Raw genomic sequence first — 15,466 nt, forward strand, 5'->3', positions numbered from 1 at the left:
CATATTTATTATATATTTTTATTATATATACATATATTCAAGAGCAATATTTAGTCCTTTTATGTGTTTTAAAAATACACATAAAATACATATTTCTACATGTCCTTGCAATTTGTTTTCTCCTGTCAAAATTATCTTGAAAAGTAATTTCTATTATTGCACATCTATTCTTAGCAGTCTTGTTATTTAATAGTCATTTCCAGAATGGAATTAAAATGAAAAGAAGGCGCAAATGTTAAGATAATCACTTTCAAATCACATTCATTTTATCTTCCCATTTTTAAAAGTTCTTTCACTTTACATTGACTTTTTATTTTACTTTTTTTTTTTTTTTTTCCTATTTGGCTTTCAGAGGGAGCTAGTGCTTTAATGTGAAAGGCTTCTAATTACTGGGGCTTCTTAAAGAGGCTGGTGTCACACATAAGTGAATTTTCCAGACAATTGAAATGCCAGATCTTTTTTAAATTGAAAAGTTTTGATGGAAGTCTTTCTGAAATAATGTCTTAAAAGTATCTCAGCTTTAGAAAAAAAAAAGTTGAAATACTTGTCTGAATCACATGATAGTTGTAATATAATGTTACTTCTATGATTTTCCAGGGTTCAGGGCTATTTTTCACTATTGTAAATGACACCCTAAGGTTTTGAGTTCTTATGTCTAGATTTTACAGTTTTTCTGTCCGTTTACTTTTTATCACACCGACAGCCATTTTTTTCCTCTTTCATCAGTGGTAGAGACTCAGGAAACTTTTTCCTACTTCTTAATAAACTGTTATCTGGAAGTTTTGACAATAAACTAGCCCAAACTAATCTTTTATCAACAGTGAATTTGTTTAGTGCATACGCTTGAGTCAGGGGCCTTGTTTGTCTTTATTTTTCGTTCTTGGCTCTATCTCGGTCAAAATAACTGAACTTGAAGGTCTGGACTTTTCTGAAATTTGTTTTGTGGAAAAAACAATTAAGTATTTGTAAATTATGTATTTTTAAGCTTAAACTTTTATTGGAGAATATGGAAAAATAATGAAGCAACAGGGTACAAGTTGTTAACATGAGATATAGAGCAACATTTTAAATATAGCCCATACAGCAAATTCATTGTGCAAGCGAGTTCTATAAGAATACAAAGCAAGCCCTTTCTGGAAGTAAAATAGTCATTGGCCCTATTTTCAGGAAAATGTTCTGTTGAACGTTATTTCAGATGTGGAAACATCTAAGAGGACTCATAATGTCAACATGCATTTCCCCAATAAATAAACAAGAGAAATGACACTGACAAGAACAAGAAATGATTATTTCTTCTGCCACAGTTGGAAGCGACCAGATACGGATGTGCGTATTTTAAGATAATCGTTTGTGCTGTTGGAGTAGGAATAAGTAAAAGCACTTTAATTTGAATCTGAATAGAAAATGAAAATTCAAAGGGATCCTTGCTTCACAGACCATTTTGGCAATCTATTTTTTTTTCACTAATTTTGCATAAGGAAATGGTAAAAATGAGTTTGTTGAAAGAATCAATTATCTATGGATTATATTTTAAACACTCACTGGTAACTGATTTCCACCATAAGGATGCCCAGCCAGGAGTGTCTGCATTTTGCAGGGAGTGGAGGCTGTTAGTCCATTTCCTAATGTGTGCTTCCAAAGGCTACATTGTTGCTGCTTCTACACTATGCTGTCTTTTTTTTCACTCTCTCTTCCTTGCTCCCCAACCCTGCCCCCCAATCAATAAGCATAAACTTTCCTCACTTCCGCCCCAAATTTGTTTTCTCAGCTAGATTCATTTGGAAAATAAAGTACTAATTAAAATATACAATGACAATATTCATCACCGTGGGACCACAGAGTTAGGAAGGGCCCCGGAGGTCACGCAGGCCTCATTTTTACAGATGAAGAGATAGCCCAGGTTGGGCAACTGGCCCTGGGAGCTGATACTGTCCCCATGGCAACGCAGGCCCTGGGACACCACATGGAGAACATTGGAGGCGATGTCTAAAACAGGCACTAGGAAACAGTGGGGCTTGGAAGGAGGAGGGAAAGTGTCAGGATTTTTCCTTCAATATTTTAGGACTTTACTATATAAGCCCTAAGAATTTAGGGCTTTACTCTCTCATGTAGTAAAAATATAGCATTTAGCCTGTTGCATTTAATAACTGACATGCATCCCATTTCAACACTGAAAATAATCTCCATAATGTGGAGGATTTGTCAATACTGTAGTTTCCTTGTCAGGCTTTCTTCAAAAACACAATGCTTTATTCTTTGTGCTTGCCAGTGGGCCTAAAAACAGTTTGTATTGTTTAAATAAGGTATTATCAGAGTTAAACACTATTTTAGTTTCACGGAAATATGAATTTCTAAGGTGAATCTTTTAAAGAAGCATTTCAGACACAGTAAAAGACACAGGGCAGTAAATAGACTGTTTCAGGCGGGGCAGCAAGGGGGGTAAGTGCTGATGAGCCTGCCAAGGGAAGACCAACCCCCACCTCAGCCAGAGCCCTCCGGTGCCCCGCTGTCTCTCTGGTCTGTCTGCCTCACATGCAGCCAGCTGTGCATCACACCACGTAGGCCAGGGCGGCTCATCCACCCCACAGGCAACCTAGTATTCATCCAAAATGTCGCTGTGGTTAGTTCTCGTGTAGGCAGAGGTGAGATAGTCCCCTAACTTCCCAATCCTGCCATCCAGCTTCCAACCTAAAGCCTAAATGACTTGACATAGCAAGGCTTTTCATTTTTTCTTTTTGTTTTGCTTGCTTTTTTTTTTTTCTTTTTAAACTGGAGATTTGACAGAGGTGAAATAAGGATTTTGGAGTGGATTTTTCTGGCCATTTTTGCAAATGTGTTATTTGTTTTACTTAGAGAATTGTTGAGGAATATGCGCTTTGAGGAAAGAAGTTTGATTTTCTTTGTCCTTCCCGGGTGTCTTCCGGTCTTGCAGAAACTGGTTCTTGGCCGTGTGAGCTCTGGGTAAGTCTAATTGTACTGGAACAATGCAAATGTTTCTAGGACTCATGTGAGCAGGAGACCCGAGCTGGAAGGACATTTCGCAGGGCAATGTCTCTGTGTGGTTGAGAGGTTGATACCCTGTGTCATTAGGTCGAGTCCAACCAGAACTTGTTTCTGGGCCCCCAGGGTTCTACATAAGGAAACAAAATGAAGTCCGTCCAGATTTCACTTTTTAAGAAGCTCTATAATTCCATAGGGCCCACAGCAGGCTCTCTGCATCTCTTTCTGATTTAATAAACAGAGGCAGAGACTATTTGGTGCCCTTTCAGCCATTGGTTGCTCAAAGCACAACACATAAAAATATGAACAAAATGTGAGCTCTGCCCTCAAAGCCTCATTCTCTAAATCCAGTACTGCAATAGCAGGAACTGTCACTGTGGAAGAGGGACGGAGCTCCATCCTACCAAGGAATGGTGGCTGGGAGCCAGACGGACAGGAGTCGTCCCAGAAAAGACACTGTTTACAAGATGAATGGGGGAACGATGGCCGGGTGGAGGCACGCTGTGCTCACGTGCAAGGTGGCCCCGGGAACACCTGGGGACAGGCCAGCGAAGCCTCCAAGTGCTCTTTTCTCCTGTAGGTGAAGCCTTGACCTCAAATGGTTCAAGAGTAAAATGGCACAGCTGTAGAGACCTCATTGGGTTTAGAGGACAGCTTGAAGGTTAATGCCCATTTTTAGAGCAGAGATGATGAGACCTGAGCCTGGCAGACGACTCTCCTGGGAGGAGGGAGGTGTTCCTGAGTCACTCCCTAGGCAGAATGGAGGCCTGCGGGGTGATGCGAAGGAAGGCAAGTAGCAGCCCAGGCTGGCTCCAGTGTTTCTAGGGTGGAATTTCAGGGCATGTCTCCAAGCTCTTACAATTTACATCACTTCTTGAAATAAAAGATTACCTGCTATACATAAAAGACTCTATATACAGAGAACATCCTGGAAGGGTCTAAAGAAAAATGTTTTATTTATGAAGTGGATATGAGGTTGGAAGTCAGGAGGGAGATTTGCAGTTTCCATTTAGTACCTTTCTGCTTGTCTGATTCTTTCTTTCTTTCTTTCTTTCTTTCTTTCTTTCTTTCTTTCTTTCTTTCTTTCTTTCTTTCTTTCTTTCCTTTCTTTTTCTTTCTTTTTTCTTTCTTTCTTTCTTTCTTTCTTTCTTTCTTTCTTTCTTTCTTTCTTTCTTTCTTTCTTTCTTTCTTCTTTCTTTCCTTTTTTTTTTTTTTTAAAGATGTTATTCTACAATTCCTAAGTTGCAGAGTACTGGGAAATGTGACATCATTTGATTTTACGTTTTTTGATTCACTGTAAGAGAAACTTCATGGAACCCATATGAAGTCCTGAGAAGAGAAGACCTGACTCCTTTTTGTTTTTGCCCTTTTGCATTAGATTTACTTTCATTTGTTTGTTTTCATTTGGTGATATTTGCACTTCTGTATTTAGGACTAGAGACAGAAGCTAGGCCTTGTCAGGACTCTTCTTAGAGCAGAGTATCTGTTTTCTTGAGATGTTAGTACATCTGTCTTGAGATGTTAATACTTTCTTTTACAGGAATTACATTATAAGAGAAAACGAAAATTACCTAATAGATTAAGGGTGGTATTTATAGCTATAAGGAACTTATATCTAAGAGTATCTTCCAAGTCTTCAGATATTATGTTGTATAATTTATTATATTTGTATTGTACACAGAAACTCCCTAAGGCTAGCTTGCCAAGTAAGTAGGCAGCTTAGTTCTCAAAACGGAGCACGAATGCCCTCTCTCTGCTCTATTCCAAGTTGTAAAACGCCTAATAATCTTGGTTTAGATGCCAGACGCTGTGCTTTTGTTTGCGGGCAGTTTTGCGAATGTTTTCCACTTCTATCTGCATGTCATTTCCATGATTCTGTGCTTTCCAAGATTTTCACAGGGTAGAAAAAAAACTATTAGCAATTAAACTTTTGTTAAATTTTAGTTCCATGCTTGGCAGAGTGTAGGATGTGTGCAGCCAGAAGTCTGCATATATTCTTTTCTTTGGCAGACAAAGAGGAAGTGATTCTAGCAATATGCATCACTGTTTAAATTAACCAAGACAAATTGCCCCAAGTGCTATACCCCAACTTTTCACTATTTTTTGAAATAGATTATAATTTCAATAGACTATCTACTCTAGAGTTCGTGTTGTTATTGTCATTGTTTTAAGCAAATTACTGGCTACCAGATAACACAGAGTCACTATAAAGCTATGCTGTCCAACACAGCAGCCACCAGCTACATGTGGTTATTTAAGTTTAACTTAATTAAAATTAGATGACATGAAAAATTTAGTTCCTCAGCTGTTGCAGCCACACAGCAAGTACTCAAGGGCTCTGTGTGGCTAATGACCACCGTTCTGGACAACACTATACTAGAACATTCCATCCCCACAGGAAGTTCTAAAATGGAGAGTGTTGGTCTAGAATGTGCATATTTCATAAGCAGAGTTGAAATGAAAAAGCTTCTGATACACTTCGTAAAGTGTAATAAGAGAAAAGATGCCGTTTCATGTATGTTCTCTGTAGAATAGAATATAGAATAGTCAGAAAAACTTCACATTTTGGAAGTAGGCACACGTTTTACCATTTTTGCTTTAAAGTGTAAATAATTGACTTTGCGGAGCTCGATGCTGTGGTCCATTTTGCTTGGCTTTCTTTTAGACAAAGAGAGGAAAGTTAGAGAATAACAAAGATGATTACAATCACCAAGTTCCTCTGATTTAATACTGCAAGATTTGACTCAAATTTAGGGGCAGTGCTGCTTTGGGTGGAGTTCCAAAGTTAATTGCCCTTAACTGACATTCAGGGAAAAGTGATTTAAGAGGCCAATCTTGATTTCCTGCCTTTCTTCCTAGTATTCTTTGAATTTCCCACTCTAGATTATCATAAGTTAAAAAAAAATATGATACATTAAACTTCAATAGTGCTTAGAAATACTATATAATAGGATTCTTCCTGTAGGTGTTCAAACGTTATTAAAAATATTGGGTAATCTTTGATTTCCCTATAAATGCAAAAAATTCTAAGGGCCATTTATTTTAAGTGAAGAACACTTAAAATAAATTACTACCTTGCATCTTACACAAAAGGTACTCAAAATAGATCAAAGGCCTAAATGTAAAATCTAAAATGAAAACTCTTAGAACAAAACCTATGTGTCTATCTTCAGGACCTCAGATTGCCTAGTGGTTTCTTAGATATGACACTGAAAGCACAAGCAACAAGAGGAAAAAAAATAGACACACTGGACTTCATCAAAATTAAAAACCAAGGATGCTATCAAGAAAGTGAAAAAGCAACCCACGGGATGGGAGAAAATACTTGCATCTAATATGGGTCTAGTGTACAAAATATATAAAGAGCTTTTACAACTCAACAATAAAAAGGCAAATAACCCAATTTACAAAAAAATGTGCAAAGGATCCAAATAGACATTTCTCTAAAGAATATGTACAAATGGCCAATAGGCACGTGAAAAATGCTCAACATCATCAGTCTTTAGGGAAATACAAATCAAAACCACAATTAGATCCCACTCTACCACCACTAGCATGGTTAAAAAAAAATGCAGACAACAAGATGTGCTGACAAAGATGTGGAGAAATTAGAACCCTCATGCATTGCAGTGAGAATGTCAACATGGTGCAGCCACTTTGGAAAACAGTTTTACAACTCCTCAAAAAATTAAGCATAGAGACAGTGAATGACCCAGCAATTCCACTACTAGATACTAGATATATCCACAAGATATATTCACACAGACACAAGGATTTGAATATTCACAGCAGCATTTCTAATAATAGCCCAAAGTGGAAAACAATCCAAATGTCTATCAAATAATGAGTAGATAAACAAAATATATCCATACAATGGAATACTATTCCAACATAAAAAGGAATGAAATTCTGACACATGCCACAGCATGGATGACTCTTAAGAACATTATGCTAAGAGAGAGAAGACAGTCAGAGGTCCACATATTGCTTGATTCTACTTATATGAAGTGCATAGAATATCAAGGCAAATCATAGAGCCAGAAAGGAGGCTAGTGGTTGCCAGGGACAGGGTGCAGGAGGGATGGAGAGTGGCTGCTAATGGATCTGGAGTTTCCCTTGGGGGTTATGAAAATGTCCTTGAATTACAGAGTGGTGACGATCATGCAACCTGGTGAAGATACCAAAAACCCCTGAATTGTGTACTTTTAAAGGATGAATTTTATGGTATATGTATTAAATCTCAATGAAATATTTTTAAAACAAGTATACATTTACATAAACATAACTCTTGGTTTCTCTCTTTAATCCCCTAGTATAAAAATAAGTAATTTTTTTCAGTGCCACCTGTCCCAGTCTTTTAGGGACCTGAAGGCAAAGCAAAAAACAAAAATCTGATGAGAACAAGTGTCCAAGTGAAAGGATAGTAGCAAAATCCTAAAGCCCATTTTTTAATACAGAAGCACAAGAAAGCATCTCTGTTCATTTTAGCTAAAGGTATAAATGAGAAGTGGAGCATGTTATTTGTGGGCCAGAAAATTCAATTATAAAACAATGGAAAGTTTGAAACACTCAAGTAGTTAGCATCTCTTTTAGTCAAAATCTTGTTATATAATCTTCAAATGGCTATTGATATGAAAAAGCTCTGTACCACATAGGATATTCATGCCTCCAAAGTTTAACATAAATGTAATGGTTCTAAGTACATGGCAAACTACTAAACACATTTATTACAATTTCTTTGTCACTGTCTTTGCATATTTATTTAAATGCCTCTGAAGTGCCTGCTTCTCTCAGGAAGGAGAGGTTGAATCACTGCTGAACCTGCAGGTCTGCTGACTTCATTTCCTGGCTTATAAAAAATCCAAGCCTGCAGTCACTGCCTGAACGTGTGTTTTCCGCATAACTAATAAACAATAAAAGCAAGGGCATTAAAAACAAAGGAACTTGATCAGTTTGCAAAAGCAAAACAATCCCATGGAAGATTGACCTTAATTTGCAAAAGGCTTCAGATTTTCTGATAGGGTTTCCAGTTCATTGTCTAAACTTCGTATGGAGGTTTTCAATTAGGCACTAAACCTTGGCTTCTGTGCCAAATTAACAGTGAGGCTAAGATATCAAACTTTAAAATGAATAGAATTACTGCTAGGGCCTTATAAGCAGTATGTGACTACATGAGATAATCATATAAAAGGCTGAATCTTTTGTGATCAAAAGCTTGCTCTTTCTAGCCTAATCACTTTCTTTCAAGTAAATGTGAGTGAATGCCCTACAGTACACAGGATGTGCAAAAGCAGCTAGAAATAACCCTATTCTCATGGCTCTGATCATCACACCCTGTGGGTTACCTCTTTCTCATACCAACAGTCACTTGACACTTGCCCAGAGCGTCCGCATGGAGCAGGGGCTGAGGGGACGGCGGGACTAACAAGCTGAGAAGAGTTAGGAACTAAGAGGCCTTCAATGTGCTGTTCTCTACCTGTTTGTATTTTACCAACTCTGTCCTTAAAAATATTTTCTCAGGGTTTTAGAGGACATGTTTTAGGGGGAAAAAAAGCACTAGATTTTTTAGAAGCTAGAAATGGAAAGTTTTCAACCAGTTGCTCCACTGTTTAAAGTAATTGCGATGGAATATGACAAAGTCTGTATCTAAACTTTTGTAGATCTTCCCAAAAGGGAGAATAATCACTGAGTATTGCCCTATCTATGCTGTTTGGTTTTTTGCAAACAGATTTTTAACACTAGGATATATTAAAAACCAGTGTGATTTTCTAAATAGGTTTATAATTATAGCTCTCCTTTCTGGAGTGCATATGAGGAAAGCACTAATATTATCCTTATTGTCCAGATGGTAAAACTGAGATTCAAGATGATGAGTAACACACCCAAGAGCAATAGCCGAGAGTCAGAGCGTGGACTCAGGCCCCAGGTCTGCCCAGGCAGAGCCAAGAGCCTCATCCCTCTACTGCATTGCTGTTACCAGGAGTGGAGATTGGGATTCTCCTGGTGCTCTCGCTGCCATCTCTACTGAATTGAATTTTGTGATGTAAAGACAGAGTTTTGTGTCAAACCTGCTACTCATTCCACCACTTCCCAGCTCAGGGATCTTAAACCTGTTTCTTCATGTGTAAAGTGAAAAATAATAAAATGGGGATAATAATAACTTATGCCTTATGATTGTTGTCAAGATTAAATGAACTACTTCAAGTGCATTACTGAGAACACACCTGGAACCCAGTAAGCATTCAATGCGAGGTGGCAATTACTATGTACAAAAAGCTTCGTATGCTGGTTGCTCACAGGCTAAATAAGAATGCACAAACATTTAAATACTTGTGCTGTTCAATATGTTGTATCTAATTCAAAGCTGCATCAGCAAGACCAGATGCTGCTGTCTAAAACCTCATGATCAGATTGGACAGATGTGATGGAAACATATGAAAGGACAAGTGATATAAAATATTTAAACAGAATCTCAAGGCCGGGCACAGTGGCTCACACCTGTAATCCTAGCACTTTGGGAGGCGAAGGCAGGCGGATCATCTGAGGTCAGGAGTTCAAGACCAGCCTGGCCAACATGGCGAAACTGTGTCTCTACTAAAAATACAAAAATTGGCTGGGCATGGTGGTGAGCACCTGTCATCCCAGCTACTGGGGAGGCTGAGGCACGAGAATCGCTTGAACTCGGGAGGCGGAGGTTGCAGTGAGCCGAGATCGCGCCACTGCACTCTAGCCCAGGTGACAGAGCAAGACTCCATCTCAAAAACAAACAAACAAACAAACAAACAAAAACAGAATCTCAAACATAAAAGGAACATCATGGAGGGGATGTCAGTCAAAACACCATGGCGATGTCCTTAAGGAAAGGAGAAAACTAGGCAAGCAGGGGTACCACAGAGGGTTGATGAAAAAGTTATGTGATACAAATGAGGGCAGCCATACACACGCAGGCACAGACACCAGACACGGGACATGAGTTCCATCTCCCTCCATCAGAAATGGTGGAAACACTCGAGCTACAGTCTTACAAGTCCTACTCACATGGGTCAGTGAATCGCACAATTCTGCCCCAAGACATGTATTAGTCTGTGGCCAATTTCCAGCATAAATAATTTCCTTTTTCCTTGTTCCAGGGCTTTTGAAAGTTGTTGTTGAGTGAGAGGGTTTTTTTTTCTTTTTTTTTTCTTCTTTTTTTTTCCTTTCTCCTATTCTCTATCTCTACGTGTGTGTGTGCACATGTGTTTGGAGAATTTAAGTCCTTGAATGTGTGAAGCAGAAGGGACAGGCACCTGGTGTTTGGGTAGAACCGCATGGAACACCATCCCAGAGATGGGCTGGAGAAAGCCAAATATATGTCACAGAGAAAAGTGAACAATTGCTTGTTAGCAATAAAGGTTTTACCAGTCTTGGTAATGTAAAAAAAGAAAAGTAGACTAAATTTTTATAGAGGTATATTTATTTGATTGGCCTCATTACATATCTGTGTTATGATTTACTTCATTTGTAGTGATCTATTTTATCTATAATTGTATAATGTGATTGTAGAATATAATTACAGAATAGGTCTACCACATTAAATATTGGCAACCTTGTCTCCTCCCTTGCCCACTACCATCTGGCTTTTTTTTTTTTTTTATAAATATTCCTGAAATCTAAAGACCACTGATGTACAGTAAGCTGTAATGAGTCTTTTAAAAAGCGTTACATAAAAAGAGCATTCTGGCTGCTACTGAAACGCTAAGGGTTTGGTCTAGGTCCTGCTGCTTGCTGCACAGAAAGCCAATCACTCAGACAACATGTATTGCCAGGGAAGAAGGCTTTAATAAGGTGCTGAAGGCAAACAGATGGGAGATGAGTTTCAAATCCATCTCCCTGACCAACTAAAATCAGGGGATTATATAGCAGGGAAGAAATGCAGGAAATCGAGAATTAGGGAGAAGTAGGGAAGAGAAGTTTGTCAATAGGAAGCAGGGAGCTGGATAGGCAGTCATGACTGGTAAGTGGTCTGGCATCTCATTGTTCAGATATGGCAATCTGGTGAGTTTCAGCTTATTGATACTCTCTGGGAGGACTGATGGTTGGTTTTCTGAGAAAGGAACTCATATAAGACAAAGGTAACTTTGTTGAGTTTTAAGACTGGGAGAGTAAATATCTGATGTTTATTCAAAAGAAGCCATAAACATCAGTTCTATGGGACAATAGGGCCAGTTTCACAGGCATTTCCATTAAGAATAATTACAGAGAATATCACTTACTAGTTACATAGTTCTTATAGAAGATAGTTCCAGCTGTACATAGGGATGTATTTTCTAAATATTAATATTATTATTTTATGTATCATTGTTCTTTGGAAAGTGATATTTCTTTTAACACAATATAAATTAAAGCATATATAATAAATATTCATTTAAAAGATAATTTGTAATTTATATTATTTGCATCAAAACACTAAACTTTTGTATTTTATGAGTTTAACTGGAACTGTAGTTATAATAATTGGACCTCCTTTTTCAATTTATTTTTACAATATTGATTTGTGATATGGTGTCTTAACTTCACGTTGATCATTCTAAATTTGAAGAAAAAGCCAAGCTTCTATATCAAGCAAAAATGAAGGAAAATTGAAAAATGTCCTTGCAAAAATTTGATGGGCCCAGCAGACATCTTGTGAGTGACCTGCATGGAAGGGCTGCTGATGTTCAGGAAGGAAAGAAAAATCTGTGTCAACTGAGCATGGACTTAGTCACTTTCAATATTCCCAAGGCGCACGCCAATTTATTTTGTGTGCCTGAATTTCTTTAGCATTTTAATTCTCTATCAACAGTAGGATAGCAGGATATTTAGCCTCATTTTGTTGTAGAACTTTCTCCTTAGGGTTCTTGTCACACGGTCAGGAAAGATTAATGTCGCAGACACTTTGAAGGGTTAGAAAAGTAGAATGTATTGGGCAAAAAGGAAAGAAAAGGAGGGAACAGTGCCTCAACAAAACGTGAGTCCTGCTAGCAGGTTTCCCTCCTCAGATCGAACCCCAGGTTACCACCCAGAAACGGGAGAGGTCAGGCTCCTCCCGGCTGCAAATGGTGTGAACTCCGCAAATCTCCGCCCTGTTCTCCCAGTGTGTAAGCTGGTCAGAGGTTCTCAGGGGCTTCTTTATACTTAGCTGTCTCAGTTTCATATTACCTTCTTGCATTTTCAGTCCTCTCTTCTAGCTTGAATGTAGCTCTTTTTAAAGGCAGACCAGGAGGAGGCTTTGAAGAAGTTGGAGCTACTATAAATTTCAAGCCCACAACTCAAATCCCTTCCCTGACACCAGCAGCTGTAGGGCCTGGGACAAGTCACTTCATTTCTGTGAACCTGATTTTCTCATCTTTAAAATGAAAATAATAGTGCCTACATCAAAGGATCAAATGAGATGACCTCAGTAGAACACCAGGTAAAATGTAGGACTTCAGCCAGTGTTAGCCCTTACCTTTCCTCTGCTCTAGCAAGCAGGAACTCTGTATTTTATTCTTTTGCAATCATCCAGCAAAACGCTGAGCACACACAAGTTATTCATTCACCAATTCAACAAATATTTGCTGAAAACCTCTTACCTGGTGTTACGATAAAAGCATGCAGAGAGAAATAAGAAAATCTGGTCTGATCTGCTAAACATCTATGTAAACTAAGTGCATTAGCTTGGTCAGACCTTGATTTTCTCTTCTTACAATATGGCAGCTGAACTGAGTAATAACTGCCTGTAGAAAGAAGGGAGGGAGGTAGGAAGAGAAGAAAGAGTGAATAGATATAGAGGGAGGAGGGAAGCAAACAATCAATCCCAAGGTCAGAGCAGATACTTGGTGCCAAGGTCAAGGTCAGAGTGGATGGTTTATGCCAAGGTCAGAGGGGAAACCTTCTGTTAGCACGCATGTTGAAAAGACACAACCACTTCTAATCTAGGATGTGACCAAAGGGTTGAAAAAAAAGTTAATTTGGACAAAACTGCACATTTTCAAGTTAAATTTCACAATTCGAAATTAGGGAAAAAAGTTAAAATTCATTTTCTTGAAGAGAATAGCTACCAGAATATAAATAAATCCCCTTTGGAAATTCAGGGCAGGATCCAGGGCAAGAACAAGTGAGGCCTGCCATGGAACCTGCTTACGTTGGGCCTGCACTAAGGGAGGCACCTGGCACGTGGCAATGCTCACAGAATGTCAACTACAGTCATCATCGTCCTCGTCAGGAGTTACTTTGGTGTCATTAGCATCACTGCACTGGCTGGGATGTACATGCTATTATTTTGCTGTTTAATACACAAAAACATATGGAAAAGACACTGCATTGTAAGAGACCCGTTGTAGGTAAGAAGCCTCTTCCCAGAAATAAAGCTTGATTTAGAAAAAAAAATTCCTAAGAAGCTTGGAACTTAACAGTGACACGTAAATGAAAAATGACTGCCAAAAAAGCAAGGAATACGGCGTGGCTGCTCACTCCTGCAATCCCAGCGCTGTGGGAGGCCAAGGCAGGAAGATTGCTTGAAGCCAGGAATTGTAGACCAGCCTGGGCAACATAGCAAGACTCTGTACAAAAGAAAAATTTAAAAATTAGCCGGGCATGGTGGTGCACCCCAGGTGGTGGTGCATAGTCCCGGCTACTCGGGAGGCTGAGGTGGGAGAATTGCTTCAATTCAGGAGTTTGAGGTTAGAATGGGCTATGATTGCACCACCGACCTCCAGCCTGGCCAATAGACTGAGACTCTGTCTCTAAAAATAAAAATAAATTAAAATTAAACAAGTGAAAAAGCAAAGAAATAGATTAAAATCCTGTATGGCCAGTAGCAGATCTAGCAGAGGAATCAGAAGCTGAACGATGCTGATAAACATCTGAGAGGGCAGAAATGTAACAACCATACGTTTATTCGTCAATGTTGGCATTGGTTGAGCTGCCAATTCCATCTTTGGGGAAAAATTAGCTTGGAGAGGAGTTTTAAGTGACCTCCACTGTGTGAGGAGTCACGTGTTTGGTTTTTCAGTGGCTGCAGTAAATGACCCAGGGAGCCGGCGGGAGACGTTGGCCAGCCTTCAAATCACTTTCAATTCTAGGCTGCCAGGTAGTGTAGGAATAATCAATTAAATCTCAACTTCACTGTAATTAAGAGGAAAACCTTCGTGATAGTGTACTTTTGCTGTATCAACTCTACAAGGTAAGAGGAGAACATTAAACAATTCCAGAGATGTCTTTGCTCTCTTTTGCAAAGAAAACAATTATTTCTGGAGAAGAGTCCTGGCATTAAATTCTATCCATTTTATTGTAGAACCAGATTTGACTTTATGTGCAAAGTTTTAAAGGTGATACTGACGCTGGTTCAGTACATGATTTCAGTACACGCAACTGAGTTCAAAATAATTGTATGTGGAATGGAGAGGAAAAGAAACATAACATAATACCACTTACTAGACAAGTTTTAGAGCTTACTCTTCAGCCCGCTTCAAACACGATTTATTAAAAGTAATGACAAAAGTATGACAGTAGGAGAAACAATCCACCATGCAGGCCTGGAGCCCAAATGCCTGGGCCTCCCTGTAAACTATTTTGGGTGGGGTTTTCCACGTTTTCACCAAGGAGGTTGGATTAGCTCACCTTTAGGGAAAGTCCTTTCAGATGCTGTTATGCCATAATCTATCCTCTGGGTGAAAAAATACCATTGGTTGGAAGTTGTCCTCAGAAATCTACCAATGAGTTTATTCACTACAGTGTGTTAAGCCTTAATATTCCTTTCTTCACATGGAGAGTGGACTTGCGCCTTGGAGCCGTGGTTCAGAGTAGAAAGAGACAAACTGTGGACTCTGTGGGGTCTCAGAGAGCCTGTTCCTTCTCTCCACCAGAGAAAAGCAAAGTAAATCAGGCGGCCTGCCCTGATGGATGCCAGACTGATGACCTGGCCCCATGAAAGTGGGCAGGTCCCGGCCTGGACTGGTTCCACCTCAAGGCGATGAGAGCTCCACTAAGAGATTCAGAATGTTGTCCCAACGCTGTCCGCCCTGTGTCACTAAGCTCATCTCTCTGTTAGGATGTGGCTCAGGAAACTTATAAAACCCATCTGAGGTTATTAAAAATACCTTTCCAAGAGTACATACAACACTTCATGCCGTGTACCATCTTTTAAAAATGTATTTTTGGACCTCTCCCAGAAAACAGACCCCCATATTATCTCAAAAGAACTGTTCAAAGTAGCGGATCTCATAGTTCCTGGGACCCCGGCTATTGGCAGGGAGCAGGACTGCTTCCCGGCTGTGGGATGTGGATACTGGACCCACAGACGTCACTAGCATTCGACTGACAGTGTGGTCTCAAATCGCCTTGTCTCCTTAGATGTCTACATTTACAAATAATTAAGCGTATCTGATATGTTTTCATTTTTCTGTAATCAAATGCATGCTTTTCAACATTTCGCAATGTGGTAAGGAGAAGAATTGCACATTCAAAT

This window comes from Macaca mulatta, chromosome 4 (assembly GCF_049350105.2).
Source record: "Macaca mulatta isolate MMU2019108-1 chromosome 4, T2T-MMU8v2.0, whole genome shotgun sequence".
NCBI lineage: Eukaryota > Metazoa > Chordata > Mammalia > Primates > Cercopithecidae > Macaca > Macaca mulatta.